Source organism: Hakea prostrata, chromosome 3, assembly GCF_041222555.1.
Source record: "Hakea prostrata isolate BN-2017 chromosome 3, UWA_Hpros_2, whole genome shotgun sequence".
In the NCBI taxonomy this organism is placed as follows: Eukaryota; Viridiplantae; Streptophyta; class Magnoliopsida; order Proteales; family Proteaceae; genus Hakea; species Hakea prostrata.
In genome coordinates, this window is record NC_142602.1 from 4,108,198 (window position 1) to 4,131,031 (window position 22,834).

At 36.6% G+C, this 22,834-nt stretch overlaps 1 long non-coding RNA gene and 1 pseudogene across 2 annotated transcripts; both read right to left on the minus strand.

Moving 5' to 3' along the window:
* Window positions 1-4,597: 4,597 nt before the first annotated feature.
* LOC149020142 (oligopeptide transporter 7-like) lies at window positions 4,598-6,036 on the minus strand (annotated as a pseudogene). Its single transcript, XR_016172153.1, has 3 exons — window positions 5,590-6,036; window positions 5,354-5,451; window positions 4,598-5,218 (listed from the first exon to the last, which is right to left on the minus strand). The product of XR_016172153.1 is annotated as an oligopeptide transporter 7-like (transcript).
* A 12,906-nt stretch (window positions 6,037-18,942) lies between these two features.
* LOC149020143 (uncharacterized) lies at window positions 18,943-22,823 on the minus strand. The gene is made up of 5 exons (XR_016172154.1): window positions 22,389-22,823; window positions 20,596-22,206; window positions 20,208-20,254; window positions 19,611-19,966; window positions 18,943-19,514 (listed from the first exon to the last, which is right to left on the minus strand). It is a non-coding gene; the product is annotated as an uncharacterized LOC149020143 (long non-coding RNA).
* Window positions 22,824-22,834: the final 11 nt, after the last annotated feature.

Genomic DNA, 22,834 nt, shown 5'->3' on the forward strand with positions numbered 1-22,834 from the left:
AGGCCCCTCTCTCTCTCTCTCATGCACACACACACACACACAAGAGACACAACGTCCGCAGTGTAACAAGCATGTAAAATGGACCCAGAGAGAAAGGACACACCAGGAAAAACCAAAAACAAAGGGAGGACCGGCAAAAGCACCAAGGAGCACACGACCAGCAAAACACGAAAAGGTGTAAAAGAATGGGCTGACAAGAAAGGAGAAACAAACGATAATGTCCCCCAAAAAGACACGACACGAAGGACACAAACAAAACACACGAAAGGCCGCCCAAGCAACAAGAGAACAACGCAAAGGACAAAGGACGGCACGGACGCGAACAAGAACGCCAAAACAACAGGAGGAGAGAAAGGGGACGAGAGGAGGGAGAAAGACACCCAGCAAGGGTGGGAAAAACAACATGGACGATAGAAGTACCAGGTTACGTGACGGCAACCAAGAGGGCCCAGAGAACAGATGGAGCAGGGGAAACAGAAAACCCACGAAGGAGACGCGTGACAAACGCAAGACCAAAACCAGGGCAACAAACAAACCCAAAAAAAAAGACGGGGCAAGGACAAAGGCACAGAGGACAAAGGAAAGCAACGAGAAACACGCCAAAGGGGCACGGCCACGGAAAGACAGGGAGAAAACCCCCGGCGGAAGAACACGGAGCAGTGGAAGTTGTCAGTTATGTTTTCTGTTTTTGTCTGCATTTTTTAGTGTGTTCTCCAAAAAACAGTAACAGTCCCCCCCCCAATTTTTTTTTGGCTAGTGGTTGGAGTTTGAAAAAATAATTTTTCTTTTTTTTTCTTACTTCATTTTGCTGTATTTTATTTTTATAAATATGGTTGTGTTGACTACCTTAATCTCATACGAGATAGGACCCTTTAACTTCTCAAATGAATTTTCTTTTCCTTCCCATTGCATGTTATATAAAACCATATTTCAAATGCTATTGAATTATCTGCACAGGTTTTCATCTATGTTTGTTTTAATTTTATTTCCCAACTAGATGTAGCCTCAGGGGAAAGAGAATGTTCAAGTTACAACTGTAGGAAATAATAAGAGAAAGAAGGGAAACCAAAGAAACTACGTTTTTCAGGACTCCTAGGCAATCACACCTAGTTCACAATTCATATTGAGGAAAATATCCCAATATCATAAGATCTCTGCTGATGAAAAACATTATGTATGGGTGATGTGTGTCCCACTTTTTATGGCTGCTCCCTTATTTTCTGGGCTCTTTTTTCTTTATTACCTTCTTTCTTTCTCTCTCTCTTTTTTTGTTTTTTTTTTGGGGTAGGGTGATATTAATATGCGAAGTTATATTAAAGAGAAGAAAGGAAAAACAAAGTATCAGTCTCATCAGCAAAACGAGACAAATCCAGAACAAATGAGAGAGAACAGTGTCCCAACACCAAATCAGGCATGGAATTTGTTGAATCACAGATTAACTTTCTCATTTCTTGGGGTTAAGGTGGCAACTTTTCCCAAGAAGTAATAGACATGATGGCCATCAAAATATTATCTTTTTCAATATGCTTCCAAGATGCGCTTAAGTCAAACAGAAAGCAAGCTGAGGCAGGCTGCCAAATGAGAGTGCAAATGGAAGGATATTCTGATTTCTGAGACTGGGTACCCTGTACCCATGAGATTATTTTTGTGTTAGCAGTAATCAAGGATCATCATTTAAAATCCTTGAACATCAATTAGATTCTGCTGCAAAGAACTATCATCTTAAGAAAGCTTATTTGAGGATTGCAAGAAATGAATCCAATGTTTTCAATCAGATGACATGTTTTATGTTTGAAATTCAGAATGCTTTGGAAATTAAACTAAATGATCTTACTCCACATGTTTTCAGAATGCCAATTTAAATTGTCATTTCCCTGCAACTTTACCTTTAGTAATAATTTTGTTCTTGGAAATTATTTTTTCAAGTGTAGCTTCATTGGATGGTCGATGTTTCATCATTACTGCCAGCATGGTAAGGCTATTGTTTATTACTTTGCAGCCTGTAATATTCTATGACCACTTCTATGATTTTGGTCTTTGCAACATCATAACAGAGCTGATAAGAGTGCAGGAGACGTGCCAGTGTCCATTGCAGGAGCTCTGTTGAGATATACCATGCCAACAATGATGGTTATGTTGTGCAAATTGGGGATACAAGTGATGAAGCTCGGACATTTTGATTGGAACCCTTCAAAACAGAATCATTCTTGGCACAGCCTGCATTGTTCAGAGTCTAGGGTTAATGATTCCCTCTTGAAAATAAAGGAATGCTTAGTGTTGTTGTCCTCTGTTATATGATCATTGTTCAACAGTGTTAACTTTTTAACTTTTGACTTTTGACCATTTCGTTTTCATTTGGTTCTTCCTAGGCAAGGAATGGGTGAGAGTCCGTGAGACGGTTAAGAAAACAATAGCAAAGAGAAGTAATTGGGTATTGTTACCATGTTGCTGTTGGCAGTGTAGAGGAAAGGATTATTGCACCACAAAAGATCACATGAAAAGAATAAAAAGACAGTGTTTGCTTTCACACTTTTTTCTCTCCTTTTTATCGTATCTCTGCCCTCTTGAGCTTTTTTTTTTTGATATCGGCTCCCCACCTAAAATCATAGTGCTTACTCCAAATCTTTGTTATATACACATTGTGACAAATACAGTTGTCCATCACATAACGATAAGGGAAGCCATCACAACGCAATTAGAATATTAGAAGAATAGGTGTTCTTATACTAAAATTATATCGTATCACATACCGTCTTGTGCCATTTTTATCCTATTAATTTTATATCGAAACCATATCAAACTATCTGCGTCGGCGGCATGGCGGGGTTAGTTCGTTTGCACCCTTCGCTCTTAATAAATAAAACAAGAAAAGTCACCTACCCACAAGGCATTTATGTCACTGTCTCCTCTTCTTGCCTTCTTGCTTGTTGCCCTCGTTTTCTTTAGAAATTTTCACTGGAAAAATCAGAAAACTTTGGGCGAACTTCCTATGAAAGCTAGTTCATTCTCTCTGAACTAGAACCAGTGACATATCTCTATTGTTCCAGGGCTGAAACCTAACAACTTAAAAGCCACGCGTTGAGCCATTTTGGTCAGTCATTTCGACACTTGAGCATGAAATCCAAATCACGTGGCTTTTAAGCTGTTGGGTTTCAGTTTTTGGAATTCCAATGGTCGCACTCTCATAGGAATCTTCTGTGCTCCAAGTTTTGGCATCTGAAATGGTACGTGAGCATCATATTAAACCTGTCACGAGAAAAAGATGAATAATTATGTAAATATAAAGTGCCAGAACAAGAATAAAATGGAGAAGGAAAAAAAAGAAAAAAAAAGGCACAATCCTCATACGAACGTTGTAAACAGTTGGAAAAAAGGATCAGTACCGCATGGACAAAAATGGGAGATATGATGACTAATAAGACATGAGAATCTGAGATGGAGTTAACTAACTGCCCAGGCTGCCCCACGCTTTTGAATGCCTGAGATGGTTAGGCTGCATACACGCCAAAGTCATTATATTTGAGAAATTGCTTGCCTCGCGCTTTACATGTATTTGCAAAACTGCTAGTCATGCACATTAAATGTATTTGCCAAATTGGTTGAGTCACGTCAACAATGATGGTTATGCAAGTCTTCATTGAACTGCAATGTAAAACTACTTGTGCCAGAAGAAGACCATATCTTGGTGTGACCAAATGCTGGTATTAAGAGCATCCAATATTAGGATTGTTCAATTATTTTGAGATACAGCTGAAGAAAATGCATTAATTCCAACAATCAGATGAACTCAGAAACTACTCTTTCAGTTCAACATTAGGAGATTAGATTACTGGTTTCTAAGGGTTTTGACATTCCTGTATGGGGTTTTTCTAAGATATTCCCTGCTCTTCGCGATCAGAATTCTTCCTTTATTTTCTTTCTTTACTGCCACTGTTGTTCATGTTCTTCTCTTCAATGGAAGGTAATTAATTAATGGCAGTTTATTTCTAATTTCTTCATCAGAACGAAAATTTCTTAACAACACAATTGACTAATTCGATGTCGAAATCATATTTCAGGGAAATTTTGAAACTAAGCAAATCTGCTTTGAAAGAGAAGGACATACACACGAAGCTTATGAGCAACTATAAACAGGTTCCTCAATGGTAGTTCATCTATATCCTCGTCATCAACATTGTTGCAACTCTGTACGCTTGTCAGTACTTCATCAACCAACTTCAGCTACCATGGTGGGGTGTCTTATTAGCTTGTTTCCTTGGCTTGATCTTCACTCTCCCAATTGGCATTATCCTTGCCACCACAAACCAAGTACATGTCTTATTAATGTCAATTGGGAGAGTGAAGATCAAGGAAGCAAGCTAATAAGACACCCCACCATGGTAGCTGAAGTTGGTCGATGAAGTACTGACAAGCGAACAGAGTTGCAACAATGTTGATGACGAGGATACAGATGAACTACCATTGAGGAACCTGCTTATAGTTGCTCATCAGCTTCGTGTGTATGTCCTTCTCCTTTCAAAGCAGATTTTCTTAGTTTCAAAATTTCCCTGAAATATGATTTCGACATTGAATTAGTCAATTGCGTTGTTAAGAAATTTCCGTTCTAATGAAGAAAGTAAAAATAAACTGCCATTAATTAATTACATTCCATTGAAGAGAAGAACATGAACAACAGTGGTAGTGAGGGCAGCAAAACCAGCACCATGGCTAATGGCAAAGAAAGTGCTAAGGTATAGACGACCATTCTTCTTGTACGCGTCGTCGAGATCAATCTGGAAATTGGAGCCTATTATGGAAGAGATATTGTATTTTTCACGAGAAGAGGTGAAAAGATGGCTGGAGAAGAAGGGGAAAAGTCTTGGCATTGTAGATGTTGAACCAATAGGAAACAGGGACTAAGAAGTAAGTGAGAATGGCGAGCCCAACAGCGATGTTGGCTGTAGCAAACCAAGCACTGGCAAGTGGACTGCCAAGATATGATGAAGCTGTAGACCAATCCAAGGCCATGGCACCAATGCCCAAATTTTCAAGGCCGGAGCCAAGTTGATGTGCGAGAATGGACTTGGGGAATACCCAACAGACCCAAGACAATGAGGTTAACATTTCAAATAGGTAACTAGGGAATACATAATAAGCAAAGCTACACATGAACGTAATCAGGAAGAATTGGTTACGCGTTAGCTTCCCCTTGCGTCTTGGTTCTTTCTCGTGTAAAGCCGTGCAATAGAAATCAAACCAACAATCAATTATCATGTATCTCAGTAGCCCAAACAGATTAATAATTAACTCCATAACAGTGCAGTATCAATTTGTCAAAAATACCAAATTTTAATTTCAGATTTGGAATGTTTACCTGAACAAGGAAACCTATACAACATTGCCCGGCCACCACATCTCTGCAAGCTCCACTAGATACCTTCGGAAAATTCCCGCCCAGCCGAACCCCAACACCTAACAATACGTATATACTAGCAATTAGTAACAATCCCCACTACAGATTGAATCCATCTAACAGAAGGGGGGAGGGGGGAGAAAAAAGAAAGAAAGAAACAGAGGAAGACCCAGCGAGGTGTTAGGAATTAAACAAACCTGGGTAGTGATAAGGAGAAGGAAAGAAACGAAGAAGGTGAGCTTTCTCTTGTAGAAAAGCTTAATAGCGCTAAGAATGTGAGTGGCATAAACACTACTAGCTCCAGCATTGGCAAAGATTGTGATGAGGACATGCTCCTTCACATTGAATGGTCCTGGATTTAGAGTAAACTCCCACAGACTTTCGCCAAGAGATGCCCCAAATGCACAACCGCTATCTGGGCAGATATGGAGGTGATTGTTAAGGGCTCTGTTCTGTGCCAGAAGAACTGGTTCAGGAATGATAGTAACACGCACGAAATCACACCCATAAACCACATTCGGAAGGCCAACACAGGAAGGCTGGGATCATCTGTCGTCAGCACCATCATAACCACCTGCTTTACCGGAGAGTTCTCCTTCTCATCATCTTCCTGCTTGTCCATCCTCATCTTTATCTCCATCTCTGTTTCTTAGTCTTAGTCTCTCACAGTAGAATAACTGCAGAAACTCTCGGAACTTGTCTCAGTCTTTCAAAGCTTTTAGTAGGCAAACTCCAAAATGGTTAATAGCAAATGCAGAAAGATAGCTGTTACTGAACGGAATGAGAATATATTATTACCGAGATGAAATGTATATAATGCATTTTGGCGATTTTCCTCCAATAGGAAATGAAGAGGTTTTCTACCAAATCTGTTAAGGCTCTTTTTGGTATTAATTATCATTCTCAATTATGAGAAGTTTTCATTATCTTAAATTGTTTTACATCTATTATCAGTTTTATTTTTATTTAAAATAATAGAAAGACTTTCAAATTCATAATAGATTTTTTATCTATTATGGATTATGGTGAGAATTTCATTCTTTTCATTTATGGTTAATTTATACTTAATATGTTATAGTTAAGATGAAGGTAAAATAGTCAATACATATTTTTAAATAAAAATCTTACTTTTTCCCTCTTTTCTCACCTGTTCAATATCATTTCCTAACAATTTTTTATTTTGACACCAAACTTATTTTTCATTCCATAATTTATTTTTGACAAAATTCACCAAATTATTTTTTATTATTGACCAATAATGAATTCTTGTACATATTTCTTTTAAATAGGCATTATAAAGAATGAGAATTGATACCAAAAAGAGCCTAAGAGAAAAAGGAAAATTGTATTACCTTGTAGGGATAATTACTAAAGGTGTAAATAGATCGGATTTCAATCGCATAGTGGCAATATCATATTCATCCTATTAAATTTGAATGAATTCGGATAATATCCTATCGGTTTTCGGACAGATTTAGTCGAATTTAGATGATAGTCATTTTGTAGATTCTTCTAAATGGATTAGAATACAAATTTTTGACTACGTATTGACATCTTTATTATTTTACTTGCCAAGCCGAGTCTAACATTCCGTGGGTCTTCACTAAATGATGATTCTCTTCTATCAAAATCTTTCCAAGTTTCTGAATATGCAGGATGACGCATTTTCCCATCATCAATACGGTGTTACATATGCCAAACCATAGCAAATGATGTTTCTGATGACATGTATAATCTCTGCAATCTTGGTTTTAAGGGAAAGTAGTGTAATATTTTTGCAGTGACTTTTTCATTATTAGGGTCATATCTTGAAGTGCCACATTTTACACATGATTTCGCATTGAATGCCTCCTTCCAGTACAACATACAGTCATGAGGGCATGCATCAATATTTTTATAAGCCCTAGGTTCTTAATGATCTTCTTCGCCTCATATAGTGACTTTAGTATAACACTATCTTCTGGAAGTGCTTTCTCTAATAAATCTAACAATAAATGACTTATCACTCCACTTGCAAAGGCATTTTATATGATATAGTTCAACAATAAAAGACAACTTAGTGAATTCCTTGCATCCAACAACAACAACAACAATAAGCCTTGTCCCAACTAAATGGGGTCGCCTACATGGATTCTTGCCCTCCAATTAGTTCTGTTTGAGGCCATGCTAGATACAAGGCCTAAGCTATACATATCATTTCTCACCACTTCTCCTAAGGTTATCTTAGGTCTACCCCTAGCTCTTCTAGTTCCTTCAATATGGATGATATCACTTCTCCATACAGGAGCATTTATAGGTCTCCGTTGAACGTGGCCATGCCACCTCAAACGACTTTCTCTAAGCTTATCACTTATGGGAGCAACTCCCAGACCAACTCTAATATGATTTTCTTATCTTATCCATCCTAGTTTTGCCACTCATCCATCTTAGCATCTTCATTTCTGCTCCACTGAGTTTATCTATATGATTCTTTTTAAAAGCCCAACACTCTGCACCGTACATCATAGCTGGTCGAACAACGGTCCTATAAAATTTTCCTTTAAGCTTTAATGGAATACGCCGATCACATAAGACCCCGGACGCACCTCTCCACTTCATCCACCCTATTTTAATTCTTTGGGAAACCTCATATTCTAAATCACCTCTTTGGGAATCTCTTTATCTTCAAGTATCACCACCTCATCATCTGACCGATCATGACTAAAGTTACAAACTAAATATTCTGTCTTCGATCTACTAAGCTTAAAGCCTTTTGATTCCAAAGCTAATCTCCATGATTTCTAATTTGGTATTAATCCCCACTTAGGTCTCATCAATCAACACAATATCATCCACAAAAAGCATACACCAGGGGACCTCATCTTGAATGTCATTGGTTAATTCATCCATTACCAGTGCAAATAGATATGGGCTTAAAGTTGACCCTTGATGTAGCCCAACTGTTATCGGGAATTCATTACTTTGTCCCCCCACTGTTCTAACACTAGTCACCGAACCATCATACATGTCATTAACTATATCTATATATTTACTTGCAACACTTTTTTTCTCTAGTACTTGCCAAATTAATGCTCTAGGGACTCTATCATAAGCTTTTTCTAGGTCAATAAATATCATATGAAGATCTTTCCTTCTCTATACCTTTCCATAAGTCTCCTAATTAAGTAAATAGCCTCTGTTGTAGATCTTCCCGACATAAACCCAAATTGGTTCTCCGTAACTGTAGTTAAGTGTCTCAAACGGGTTTCAATTATTCTCTCCCATAATTTCATCGTATGGCTCATCAATTTAATGCCCCTATAGTTATTACAACTTTGAATATCTCCTTTATTTTTGTAAATTGGAACCACAACACTTCTCCTCCAATCATCTGGCATTTTCCCTGTGCTTATAATCTTATTAAACAACTTAGTCAACCAAACTAGTCCATGGGTTCCTAAGCTCTTCCATACTTCAATTGGAATTTCATCAGGACCTTGTGTCTTGCCGAGTTTCATCCTCCTTAAAGCTTTTTTTACTTCAAACATCGAAATTCTACATATATAAGTTCGGACATTGGTGCCTTGATGAAAAGTGTAATCGTCCGAAACATAAGTGCTTGAAGAATGCTCATTTAGTAAACTAAAGAAATAGGTTTCCCATCTTTTCTTAATATCCTCCTCACAAACTAATACTTTACCTTCTCCATTTTTAATACATCTAACATGGTTAAGATCTCTACTCTTCCTATCCCTCATCTTAGCTATCTTATAAATAGATTTTCCCCCTTCCTTTGTGCCCAACTTATTGTATAACTCTTCATACTTCCTTTCCCTTGCTTTTCCCGCAATTTTCTTAGCTTCATTTATATCCAACCTATACCTTTGAAGATCCTCAACATCCTTAGTTCTTTGCCATGTCTTAAAACTAGCTTTTTTATTCCTAATGGCAGCTTGAACCTCACTATCCCACCACCACGTCTCTCTATAAGAATGGATCTTTCCTTTAGAATACTCTATAATGAAGGATTTAGAGTACTCTCCTTTCAAATTCCACCATCTTATTCTAGGATAGTTTACCTTGGACCTTTTATGTGTTCTTGGGACTAAGCACATATCCAAGACCACAAGTCTATAATTTAATCTCCGCATCTTGCACCAATCATTCAAATTTATCTACATCATTACTTACATCCAGTGTGGCATTAACCCTCACTCCTCCAGGCATATTATCCCGAGACGTATGTTTGCCAAATGCATCATGTAACATTTCATGTATGTTATCAATATTGTTGTATTCTTCAACATTTACCTACTTGTTGTTTTCTTCAATATTTGCAAATTCTTCCCCATGGAAACATTAAATTGTGTAGTTCCATATAATTCCATCACATATCAAATGTTCAAACATTTCAGCCCATTTTCTTGGCAATCGATTATTGCAATTTATACACGGGCATACAACCTTCTCCAAAGTGGGTACTTGTGAAAATGCAAACTCCAAGAATTGTTTGACACCCTCTATAATCTATATATTCCTTTTTTACACGGTATCCAGGGTCCCGTGACTTGTGTAATCCAATGCCTATCCATTTAATGAAACTAGCATAAAATATGAATCTCTCGGATATGTATAAATAAGAACCTATACATGTATACCTTAACTTTATCATTAGACATTCAATTGAGAAGCATTAAAGTTAATATATAACCAAGAGACCTCAGAGAAAGTATATCATCTTAAATTTATTACATCTAGATCATAAAAATAGCATCCTATATTTAAAGTTGACATATAACTGTTAGTGGCAACACAAAGAGCAAGTCATAACTGCCATAATGATGACACTGATGTAAGATAGACATACAGATACAGCCAAAAACAAAATCCACAATGAAAGTAAGATAATAGGCAACATAAGTAAAACAGGAGTGACAATAGAGAAAATTCGTTGAGTAAACCACTAATTGACCACATCAAGCAGTAAGTAGCTTAAAGCTCTCGTGTTTGAGGGAATCCAATACAAATTAACTAGTTGGCTGATGCTAAACAGATTTTTACACATGAAGATAAGGCTCTCTATTTCTTCGTGGCTTCCATTATTTCTTTTGTAATCTCTCTCTCTCTCATAACCCAGCTCAATAAAAGCCAGCCTGGATTTCTTTTCAGTATTTTATACTAAAGATGTTAAACAAACTCAAAACTTTACAAGCTGAAGTACAATCTTCATGAATAGAAGATGGCAATGGGTGGTAGAATATGCTTGGAGTACTTGAGAGCCATGGATGTTAATGAAATCAAGGCCGAGCTCTGTCGTTACAAAGGCATTGGACCCAAGACGGTACTGTTTCTTTTTATTTTTTCAATTAAAACTATAAATCTTGTTTTGACAACTCTTTTTAAGTATTAAAGGTTCCTACGTTTCTGTTATTTCTACTGAATGAGTTAGACTGTGAACAAATTTGCTGTCAACCGGGAATAATGTGCAGCTGCTAGGGCTTGCATGGCTCAAACTAGCTAGAGGTTCTGTAATAACATTACACAGAAGTGCCGCTGCCATTAACACCATTAGGTGTATTAAAATCAGGAAGCTGGTCACTAGGGGTATTCATGTGCGTAGTTTCCATTAATTCCGTGTTGCACAAAATGGACCTTATGAGCTTTGTTTGTTTAAAATCCAGTGAACATATACTAGTTGTCTACAATTACATTCCAAAAGACAAAGGGAATAGAGAAGTCTATACCAAAGTTAAGCCATTTAGATACTGTGGTTGTGATTTTTCTGTTGTATTATGGTAATATCTATAAAATTGGAGTGTTATATTGTTTATTAGTTTGAAGCCAATCTCAAGTAGTTAGGAAAATGATTGGCTGAGCTGAGAAGGTTATTTTTCTTCTTAAATCCCATTCACCATCTTTGCAATCTAGGAAGATTGCCAGAGCAGACATGCCTATAAAAAGTCCTGTTATGATCCCATTTAAGTTGCTCTGTTTTTCTATCCTTCTTGTGTTGGGGGGATAAGATCAAGTTTCCTTCAGGGGCAGGGGAGTGTGTGAGAGATAGGAGCTGCAATAAAGATCAAGTTTCCACAGGGGCAGGGGAGTGTGTGAGAGATAGGAGTTGCAATAAAGATCAAGTTTCCACAGGGGCAGGGGGTGTTTGATAAAAAGAGGAAGGTTTTTTTAATGACGGGATGAACTGTGGATGAATTCAGGTCTGGGAATGTAGAGGATTAGAAGAGCAAGAACAAGGACAGGAAAGTGATTCAATTTACTGATGGTAGATGAACAGCAGGTTTAAGATTGGAAGATGGGCCTGAACTTGCAGCATATACTGAGATGAAAATTTGATGGATGGGAAGGACAAACTGAGTAGCTCTCACAAAGCTAAGCAATACTCAAAATAACAATCTTATTTATCAATTTATTTTCAACACTTCACCCTATTACAACCTTATATAGAAAACTAGGAAGATAGATTTCTAAATGAAGAAGGCCCGACCATATCCTTAACCCATTAGGTGCAAATTAAACTGACTAGGAAAGTGAAATAGACTCCAAACAGTCATACTGCAACGCCTTACATACTTGCCGACAATTACTTGCAACTTAAAATAACCACATAGAACCAGTTCAATTGAGCTAACCTAGAACAACTTGAAATAAATCAAGCAAGAAAAGAAACTGGCTAATCCTATATGCAATCTAACAATCCACGTTTTAGGTCTATAAAAGTGGCCTATTACATAGAAAACCCATAGGGTTAAAGGCCTAACTTGTATAGAATGCAATCCTTCACTTAATTCTAAGCACACCGGCCAAATTTCGTACAACTCTGCATTGTTAAGGAATCTTAAAAACAAAGATTGATGATGATGCAGCCAAGGACTGATCAGTTGCAGCAGCAATCAGAAATCCAAACTGAAATCCTAACGAAAATGTGTAAGGAGAATATGATGCACACGAACCTTTAAATCTAGTAGTTCAATCACGCATGCACATTCAATAATTTCTGCCCCAGCACGCTCTAGGAAAGGGGAAAAATCAATCTCTAAGTCAATCACAACAAAGCATATTCCTCAAACACAGACCAACACAAAACCAGCAGATAGAGGACCATGTAATGCATAGTTTCATCTGCTATTATTAATTTCATAATTTTGTTTTAGTGTAATGTGTATGCATGCCTTTCGGTCTCCATACGAGTGGGAATCAACGAATCTGTTAACCTGTGCATTTTCCCATTCTCTGATCCAAGTAAGACTGAAAAAGAAAGAAAAGCAAGAGGCACATTGAATCATGTGTGAACAGGTGAACATTATTTCCTCACTTCTTGTAATAAATAAAGCAGTATAATCTGATTATTTAACCTATGAAGCAAAACAAATCATCTGAGGCAATTCAATTGAGGACTCAGAATTTTTATTGTGTACTTATATCACTCCCCTACCTTTTAACCTGTTGGTTCTTGCTTATATTCATTCTTTATTTCAGGCTGAATTACTTGACCCTGAATTAAAGGAACATTCTAGAGTTTTGTCCAAAAAATCTGCAGTTACATACAACAGAAAACCCCAAACTTCAGATGTGGTAGTTGATGAGACTTGATATTAAGATTCAGAATTTTGCAGAGAGAATAAGGTGTGTGTGGTTGTGCTGTGTAGTTTAAGGGGATTGACATGGTTACAATAAATCCAACAAAGGTGATTGGTCCTCTTTAGCAACTTCATAAACTATAAATCATAAAAATAAAAATTGATGATGCAGCCAAGGACTGATCAGTTGCAGCAGCAATCAGAAATCCAAACTGTAATCCTAATGAAAATTAATATGATGCAAACGAATCTTTAAATCTGGTAGTTCAATCACACATGCACATTCAATAACTTTGCACGCTCTAGGAAAGGGGGAAAAATCAACTCGTACCTGTCAAACCCTAATCATCTCATAAGATCTATTAAAACCTTAAATGGTGAAGAGTAAAACGCAGTAAAGAGAGCGAGAGTAAAGAGAGCAAGAGAGAGACGCAGGAAAAATAATTGAATCCGGTGAAAATATGAGACAGATTATCACCTATTTCCAGAGTCCGAAGAGATAATACTTCACCAAACGATCAAAAGCTCCATTAAGGCTCCAAAGTTGCAGACAAGACTTCACTGGTAAACAGGGATTGGAAGCCGAAAATGCCTCGATAACCAGAAGACGATAACAAAAGAGAAAACCGAAGAGAAACAGACAAGCTTAAATGAAAACCGAAGAAGAACAATAGAGAAGAAAACGCTCTTTCAACTCTTCGTCTTCCCAAAATCGAAGTGAAAAATAGGCACGGCCGCGTGGGGTTGGGCGGGAAGAAAGTGGGAAAATCCGTGGTATATTTTAGGTATACACTGGCGGTTTGTAAACCCGGCAGGAAATAGGGTTATCTGCTGGCGGTTTATATAAACGTCACTATTTGGATTAAGTTGATTTTTTTTTTTTTTTTTTTACCAAACAAAATTGTCATTTTTCTTGCATTCCTAAGCTCAACTTAATCCAAATTGATTCTTATGCACTAATTGATAACTACTAACCATTATATATCAAGAAGAATAACCACATCGGTATGAATAATTGACGTTATTTTGTGTGCTGCTGCAATGACGGTAGACTATGCGAAGTGTTGTCTAAGTGTTTGCTGAATTAGATAGTAGTTGCAGTATCCACTAATGCAATAGATTCATCAAGTACTAACACTTTGCTCCTCTTGAGTAATACTCACCCTAGACATACTAATTGCCTTTGACCTACACAAGGTTTAAAGTATTGGTATCAAGTATCGTATCAATTAGATGATTTTAAGAGACATATCGTTCTATATCGAGTATTGTATCGCTCGGGCTAATGTATTTTAGTGTAATTCAATGGAAACATGTATTGAGATGTATCGTTCGGTTGGGTCAAATATAAATACGAATCGACTAGTATTGTATGGTATTGTGGGATACTTTAAATCTTGGACCGACACCCCAATCCTCTCCATTCACATTAACTGGGACAACCACCATATGAAGATGGGTTAGTTTTCATTTATTTCACTTCCCTGGTTTTTGTCAAATAAGGGGAATAGGGGACTAGAATCATGCGCTTGTGCAAAAATAAATTGATATTAAGCAATGAGGTATGGAAAATATTTGAAAATAAATCAACCTTGGAATCAAGTTTTATTTCATTCTTTCTGACCTCATTACTTGATTTTTGTAAATTTGAAAATTTTAAACCTTTAAATGTAAAAATCAATTTTTATATTCACACATATAACTTTTAATTTTTTTATTACAACTGTTCAATTTATTTGGCCAAATCCGACCATTGGCAGCCAGTGCACAACGCCACAACCAATGCTACAAACAAAAATTCAGACTGAGTACTCCTTTCGACATTAAGATCAAGAAAATCAATGAGAATGTATATATGAGTGATGCCAAAGTATTCGTGTGAAAGCATAACCACTCCATTGCACCAGATAAATAAAATTTAAGCCGGGAATATCCATCTATCAACTTGAGGTTTGTATCTATAAACCTCTTCTTGATCGAAGCCTCTAATTGTTGTTAAACCCAAACTTGATTTTGCAAAATGTTGTACAACTGGAGATTGGCATACTCCCAACAACCTTGATAGTTCTCATGCTACAAGTGTGAAATACTGTTACAAAACAATTTATATGAAAAAGAAAACCATGTACAATGTCAAAAAATGATGTAAATTTTTTATGAGGGATTTGGTAATATAAATTTATACTTAGCAAGAAAACACATAAATGTGCGATTTATTGTAAACATGTGGTATGACGCAAATTAGGTGCTTCAATAACATAAGTGTGATGCTTTTACATTCACAACGTAAGAAGTGCATGCAATTCACTTGAGAAGGAAGGGAAATAGAAGAGAAGAAGAAAATGAATGAAGCAAAATATACTCCCATCGAAAAATTATCAACAACTTAACGTATCACTAGCTGCTAGTTGGCACACCCATGACTCATCATGGTTAACAAAATGGTAAATGGCACAAAATGGTAAACGGGCATATATGTTTCTTATGGCCCAAAAAAAAATGTAAATGATCATATAATAAAACTGTTAAACAAATGGAGAACGATTAAAATAAAAGGGCAAAGCACACTTTTTTTATATTTGAAATACCTAAAATCTTAATGCTTATTCCAAATCTCTACTGTATACACATTGTGACAAATACAGATGATAGGAGAAGATTTCATTCACAACTTGATTCAAATTAGAAGATTAGAATAATGGGTTTTCTTATACTAAAATTATATCATACCACATACCGACCCATGCCATTTTTGTCTTATTGATTTTATATCGAAACTGTATTGAACCATTTTTTTAAAATATCATTGTCATACCTTACTGTATAAATTCAGTAAAATACGTTTTGGTATGAGGGTTTGCAATTCGGTGCGGTACCATACCCTATCATTAAATTGTTTTGTTTGATTTGAAAACACCCATATAGATATTATTAGAAAACAAAGAAAAGTCCGACAAAACCCACAAGGCATTCATGTCAAACAAGCTTACTCATCTTCTTGGTTGTTGCCCATTTTTTCTTTAGAATTTTTCACTATTAGCTCTCTATTATGTATGAAATATTGTTGGTGGTCCACAATCCGGTGTTCGACCCGGGTCGCACACCTGGCTGTGGTGGGTAAGTCTTCCAACGAGGATTTTTTCATGACAAGATTTCGATACCGGAACCTTGCTTAAGTGGACCAAGCTGCTTACCACTTGGACCAACCCCCGTTGGTGGTGGTCCACATTTTTATTATTGGTGGTCCACACTTAAGAGAGTTAATTAAAATTTGTTTAGTCTCATAATAAAATAATCAAAATAATCTCCTAATATCCTAAAGGCATTATTTTCTCTTTCGTCTATGTGGTTGGAATCTTTTGATCTTACTTTAAAATACATTTAAAAATTGATCAAAGCAGATCATAGAAACCCAAACGACTAAGACAAGATAAAAAAGAGCACAATGAGCCATGTTTTTTTTTAATATGAAGTTCATCTGGGCAGCTTGGCAGCTTGCACATCGAGCTATATTTTAATAGATAATATATGTCCCCACTAAAATGAAAAAACAAATTAAGAAACAACAGATACAGCTTTTATTAAAAATTTTAAAACTTGTGGGCGAAGTTTGGGCGAAAGCTGGTCATTCTCGCGAGCCAGTGACATATCTCTATTGTTCAAAAAATATGACCGTCTTCTTTGAAATGCATCTGAGATGGAGGATTTGGTGTCGTCCAACAACATTAAATGAAAATATTGGAAGAACACTGAGATCTGACTAACGAATTGGCTTCACAAATAAAGTGATGATTTTTTTCCGACGACCAAAGCTGAAGTCGGTATGAATGGATCCGTGAAAAAAAATTGCGACCCTCTTTTAATGTCTCCCCAAAACTTTACCAAAAAAATAAAAAGTTCTTGCGTGTACCATAAATTACCATTAATTCCAAAAAATATGGCTGACCTCCTTGAAGTTCATTTGAGAAAGATATATTCCAGATGGCTTCAGGCGTCATGGCGGTTCCTCCAGTGCCTTTCTTGATTAACGGATTCGCCGCACAGATGAGGTGAAGATTTTTTTTCCGGACAAAAGCTGAAGTGAGTATGAAAGTATGACTGCAAGTAGTCTTCAATTTATATTATACGAGTTCAAAACTACCTGTCCCACACGTTAAATGTCTCACTAAAAAGTGGGATGGTTAGGGCTTTCGTTTCCTGTGATATGTGCATGTTATTTGGGTCGCTCTGCTCTGACGTGTGCCTATTTCTGAAATTTTATCCAGTGCATTTCTGTGAATGTTCTCTCATTAATGGGATTTTCTTTACGATGCTTCAAAATGTGGAGTGATGTAGTTGTAGTTTACATTTTTGTATTTGAAAAGTAGTGGAATGATGTATAAATAGTGGAACTCTTTTATATCTGATTTAAGTGAGTGACAGGGGCGGACATGTGAAAGGGGCCGGAGGGGGCATGGCCTCTCGGGATTTTTAAAATTTTTATGCATATTTCCTTAATTCTTTTAATTTTTTCGGTTTTATATTAGACGAGTTAACTACCTGCCCAGGCTGCCCAGCCCTATTTGAATGCGTGAGATGATTAGGCAACATACACGCTGAAGAAATCATTGTATTTGGCTAAAGGTGGTATGTTAAAGCGGTTAAAGATCCAACTTCCCTAGGGGAGGTATTGGGTTCGCACCCACTCGGCGGCATTAATATAAAAAAGCTCCCTTGAGGATGTAAATCGTAGTGCGCTCAAGCTAGCCCGGATGAACCTCATATCAAAAAAAAAATCATTGTATTTGCAAAATTGCTTGAGTCATGCGCTTTACATGTATTTGTGAAATTGCTAGTCATGCACATTAAATGTATTTGCCAAATTGGTTGAGTCAAGCCCATTACATGTATTTGTGAAATTGCTAGTCATGCACATTAAATGTATTTGCCAAATTGGTTGAGTCATGCGCAGTGAATGTATTTGCAAAATTATTTTGAGTCATGACGATCGAGATTTCAATTCGATCATTGAAATCTCGACCGTTGAATTTCAATGATCGAGATCAAATCTCGACCAAGATTCCTATCCAACCGACCAAATTAGCTGGAGTCATGCTCAGCTGAACTTAGCTTTTGCAGAACCCGATCTAACCCTTGTGTTAAAAAAAAAAACTGAAACCCTCTTGTTGAGTTTGGTGTGGTTACACCAAACCAAGTTCTCCCAAGGCCCTGAATCCTCGTGTCCTAGCGAAGCCAAGATTGAAGAAACATTGGGTAATGCTATGTCATAACCATCAAATCCTCAACTCCTAACCAACCCTTGCATCTAGAATATTTACTTTTTCTTGGGAAAGAAAAAAAACAAAGCATCAGTCTCACATTGGCAAAACGTGAAAAATCATAACAAAAGCAAGAGAAGAGTGTCCCAACACCAAATCAGGCATGGAATTCAAAAAAACATCATTTGTTGTGCACAGCAGTGCACATATATTCGAAATGATTGGCTGGAAAAATAAAGTAAATACAAGACTATTGAAGATTTTTAAAATTTAAAATTAAGTTTTTAATCTCAGCCAATCATTTGGTACAAAAATGCACTGATATGCACAACAGAAGATTTTTTTTTCCATGGCTTTTTCATCATTACTGTCAGCATGATAAGGCTTTTAATCACAGATTAATTTTTTGGGTTAATTTTAAGTAATAATTTTGTTCTTGGAAATGATTTATTTCAAGTGTAGCTACGTTCTTGGCATAGCCTGAATTGTTCACTGAGTCTAGGGTTAAGGATTCCCTCTTGAAAATAAATGAATGCTTAATGTTGTTGTCCTATGTTATATGATCATTGGCGGATAATCTAAAGTCTAACCATGGTATGAATTCAACTGTTACATTCATATAATTGAAAGGGGTTAGAGGGGTGAGGAGGCTCCTTCTCCCTCTCTTCCATTAAAAATAAAACTCACAGATTGACATGCCATCATAAAAATAAAAATAAAATAAAAAATAATAAAATAAAAAATCCTGTCAAACAACTTTCAGCTGGGCCCATCAAAGTACCAGACCCAATGGTTGGTTACATACTTGCAAGTACGATATGAAAGCAGGATTTATTAAGTATTCAGGTCCATCATCAATTTGTTGTCTTCAGTATTCACTATAAGAACTCACCTAACAAAAGGTAGTAAGAGTTGGTAAAGCTTGGACTATACAACAGCTGATCAGCAGTTCAAATCCTAATGGATATTGGAACCAAAACTGAAAATGCAATCAATCTGTTTTCTTGACTATAAGAACTCCCCTGACAAAAAGGTGGTAGAGTTGGTAAGCTTGGAGTATGCAACAGCTAATCAGCAGACCAAATCCTAATGGACCTTGGAACCAAACTGAAAATGCAATCCTGACTTAGAAACTTTTTGACATAAATAAATGTTCAATAAGGCACCAAATGCAGGCCCAAAATGAGTAAAATAAAAGATCTTATTATTGACAATAAAAGAACCACCTGCCCAATTATGGCAAGATTGCCACCAATGCCTTCTTTTAAACTTGAAGAAAGTGAAGGTAAACTGCATAAAACATAGCACTTTTCACTTGCAAACAATGGGAAGAGATCCTCAAACTAAAATAAAGATGCAATTGAATAAATAAGACCCCAATCTCACCACTATTGACAACAGCAGATTGAAGCTGGCAAATACTTGAAGTATTAGAAGCCAGAAATCACTGCCTTTTGTATGGGGAACCTTGTGAACAATAAAGGGTAAAATTGAACACATAAGGAACCTGGAAGAGAAGGGGGAAATAAATGTCAACTTTCAGCAGCATGTTATATTGGATAAAAAGGGTGGAGGAGAGCAAGAAAAAAATGAGAGGTAGAGAGAGAAATAAACATTATTAAACAAAGTAACAGCAGAACAGCATATGTTGCACAAATTAAACCTTCCCAAAATGATCAGAGAAATATTATTCCATACCTTCTGGATTGGTATTTGTTTAAAATGATTACCCAGGCATTGTCCTGATCCAAAAAGAATGAAGCCTCTCATTCATCTAAATGACTTCTCTAAAAGCTCCCAATCAATCTCATTGAATAAATTCAATTTATTGACTCTAGTTACAGTTCATACACCATAATCTTACCAAACAATAATGAAAAGCAAAGAAGTATGAAGATTTTCCAGATCTGTTTAGCAGGCAGAGGTGATCGAACCTCAAAGCCAAGTAAATGTAAAGACCAAGGTTGCAAATTAGAAACCTACCCACAGACGATGCTGAGGGAAACTCCTCCTCCTCCCTCTCTTCTCTTCTGCAAGGATATTCAGGTTAAGCAGCAGAAGATGCGAGTAAGGCTCTCTTTGGTATGGCTTTCATTTTTTATTCTTACTTTTTTCAAAAAGCAGTACTAAACATCATTTTGGGTCAAAAAATGCAAAAATCATTCGTAACCAATAGTAGAATAGATTTTGCACTAAAAAGTATGTTTGGCATATCTTTCTGCAAAATGAATTTTTATAGGTTTAAAGTCTTCTACCAAAAAGAAAAAAGTATAAATAAACAGAAAATGATCACTCAAATCTTATAAACATCAAGCTCCATCAAGTACGAGGTCAATAAAATCTTACGAACAGAAAAGGATCAAAAACTTACTAAAAATAGCGTCATGCATAACCTTCAAAGCAGAGATCGAAAGCAGATGGAAGCTATATGTGAAATGCACTGGAAGAAAACAAAACCAAGGTAGAATATCTGAATCTGTCGGACCAGCAACCTCTCAGGGCATTAGGCATATTTGACTACAAACGTTAATAGTCAACAGCAACTTGCAAGCAGAATTTTTCTGAAAATAGAAAAAGAAATCATAACCTTATCTCAGCCAAATGGGAACAGCTCCATGGATCCTTGAGGAAACAATAGCGAAGGAATAAAAAATAAAATACTTGAACATCAGAAGTAAAGCACCTCAAAAAAAAATGTTGCATGTAGCAAAATATGAAACTTACAATAAATAAAAGGAGTTAGAAACATGGTGGTGGTTATTATACTAAAGACTTGGATCCACAAAGCTCATGAGCCCAAGGATAGATGGAAAAGGGAAATAAAAAATATAGAACGAAAATGAAAACAGATTTAGATCTAAAGTTACAGAAGAAGTTTATTACGGAAGAGTAAAGTTCCATGTTCAGGAAACTGAATGAAGTTTCTTCTCAGGTCTGGTACTTAGTGATGTAATAGAGATTACCAATCAATGGGTACCACTCTGGTTTTGTTGCTATGTTGGTGTTACCTCACCAATTTCTTCAATGAAGTGTGAGTTATTTTAGAACGTAAATCAACAAAGATATCAAAAAGCATTGAATACTGAGTAACTTCAATTCCTTGATCTTCTCACTCAATCTAGAGCCCATTTGGCCAACTTTGTCCAGGTAATGTTGTATATGGACTCTGGTCAAAGTTTTAACACCCAAAATAGCTCACTGAACATTGTATTTTTCAAATTTTACTATTGTTTTGACTTTTGAGTCCCATCCCCCCACTAAATCTTGGACTAACCCCAGTTTCTAAAATTCACCCCATCTTAAACCCTTATCTCCAACTTCCAATTAATTGTGAAATAAAAATCTCCCTTATTCAAAGTAAATCGATTCCAATTGACTTGAGCTTTTAACCAGAAATTCCTCCTATGCTGTTCTTCATTTCCAAATCCTGTAGAGGGAACCAGTTGCTTTCTGTTTAAAATTCCTCCTTTGTTGTTCTTCATTTCCAAATCCTGTATACGGAACCAATTGCTTTCTGTAAGATCCTACTGCCAAACCTTTAGCACAAAAACCAGGGAATGGAATAAAACAGCATCAAATTATACATTTTGTAAGCGTGAAATGAAGCGCATCAGTTTGGTTCCTAAGAGGAAGAATAAAACAACCGACATCCAGAATAAAACAACAGTTCATGAATCAGCACCTTCACATCTAATTAGAAAATGAATCCAGATATGAACCGATCTAAATAATAAATTGGAATCATGAATCTGGTAATTGATGAGATCGATTAAACAATTCATGCACAAGATCGCGTTTGGCAATATGAAGCAATTACTTGTTTCTGAGTTTCTTTCCCTTATTAAAAGGACAACAAGACAGAGAGATCATACCTGAGAATTGAGATGAAGGATAAAGAAGACAAACTGGAATGAAATCAAAAGGAACTGTAAGGATATCGTGCTTTTTCGCCAGATCATCTTCTAATTTATCTTTGGCACACCTGGAAGTATTTCGAATCTGTCAAAACACTAAGACATTCTACCCTACCTTTCACAAGTTCAGCTATTTCAACGTATTTCATGATCAAATGAAGACTATGCATTGAGATACCAATTCCAAAAAAAATCTCAGAAGATTCGATTCAGTTAAAATATAGGGAAGCAATCCTGCGAGTTCAGATACCTTTGTTTGAGGGTTTTGGACAATGTTGGGGGAAGTACAATGGACAGGTTATCTTCCATGGTTGAAGCCTATCTCTGCCCTGAAATTTCTGGTCTAAGAAACCATTTGTGGCGGCTTCAAGATGACTGTCCTCAAGCTGTTGGGTTTCAACTGGCTGTTCCTTGTCTTTCTTCTTCTTCTTCTTGGTGGCGATGTGAGAGTTGGAGATTGAGACGCAATTCTTCCCTGCTGCCCCCCAATAGTCCATGGGATTTCAAGCTCTCACCTTTCTTGCAGATTTCAAGCTCGATCACTACATGAAGATTCATCCCAAATCAATGTTCATGGCCCAGGTTAGCCTTATTTCTTTTCTTCATCATTGTCATTCTATTTCCTCGGTAAGGAATGCAGAACAAATGATCATCTGTTTACAAGTTGTGGGAACCTTGCTTTCTTGTTTGGTCTAC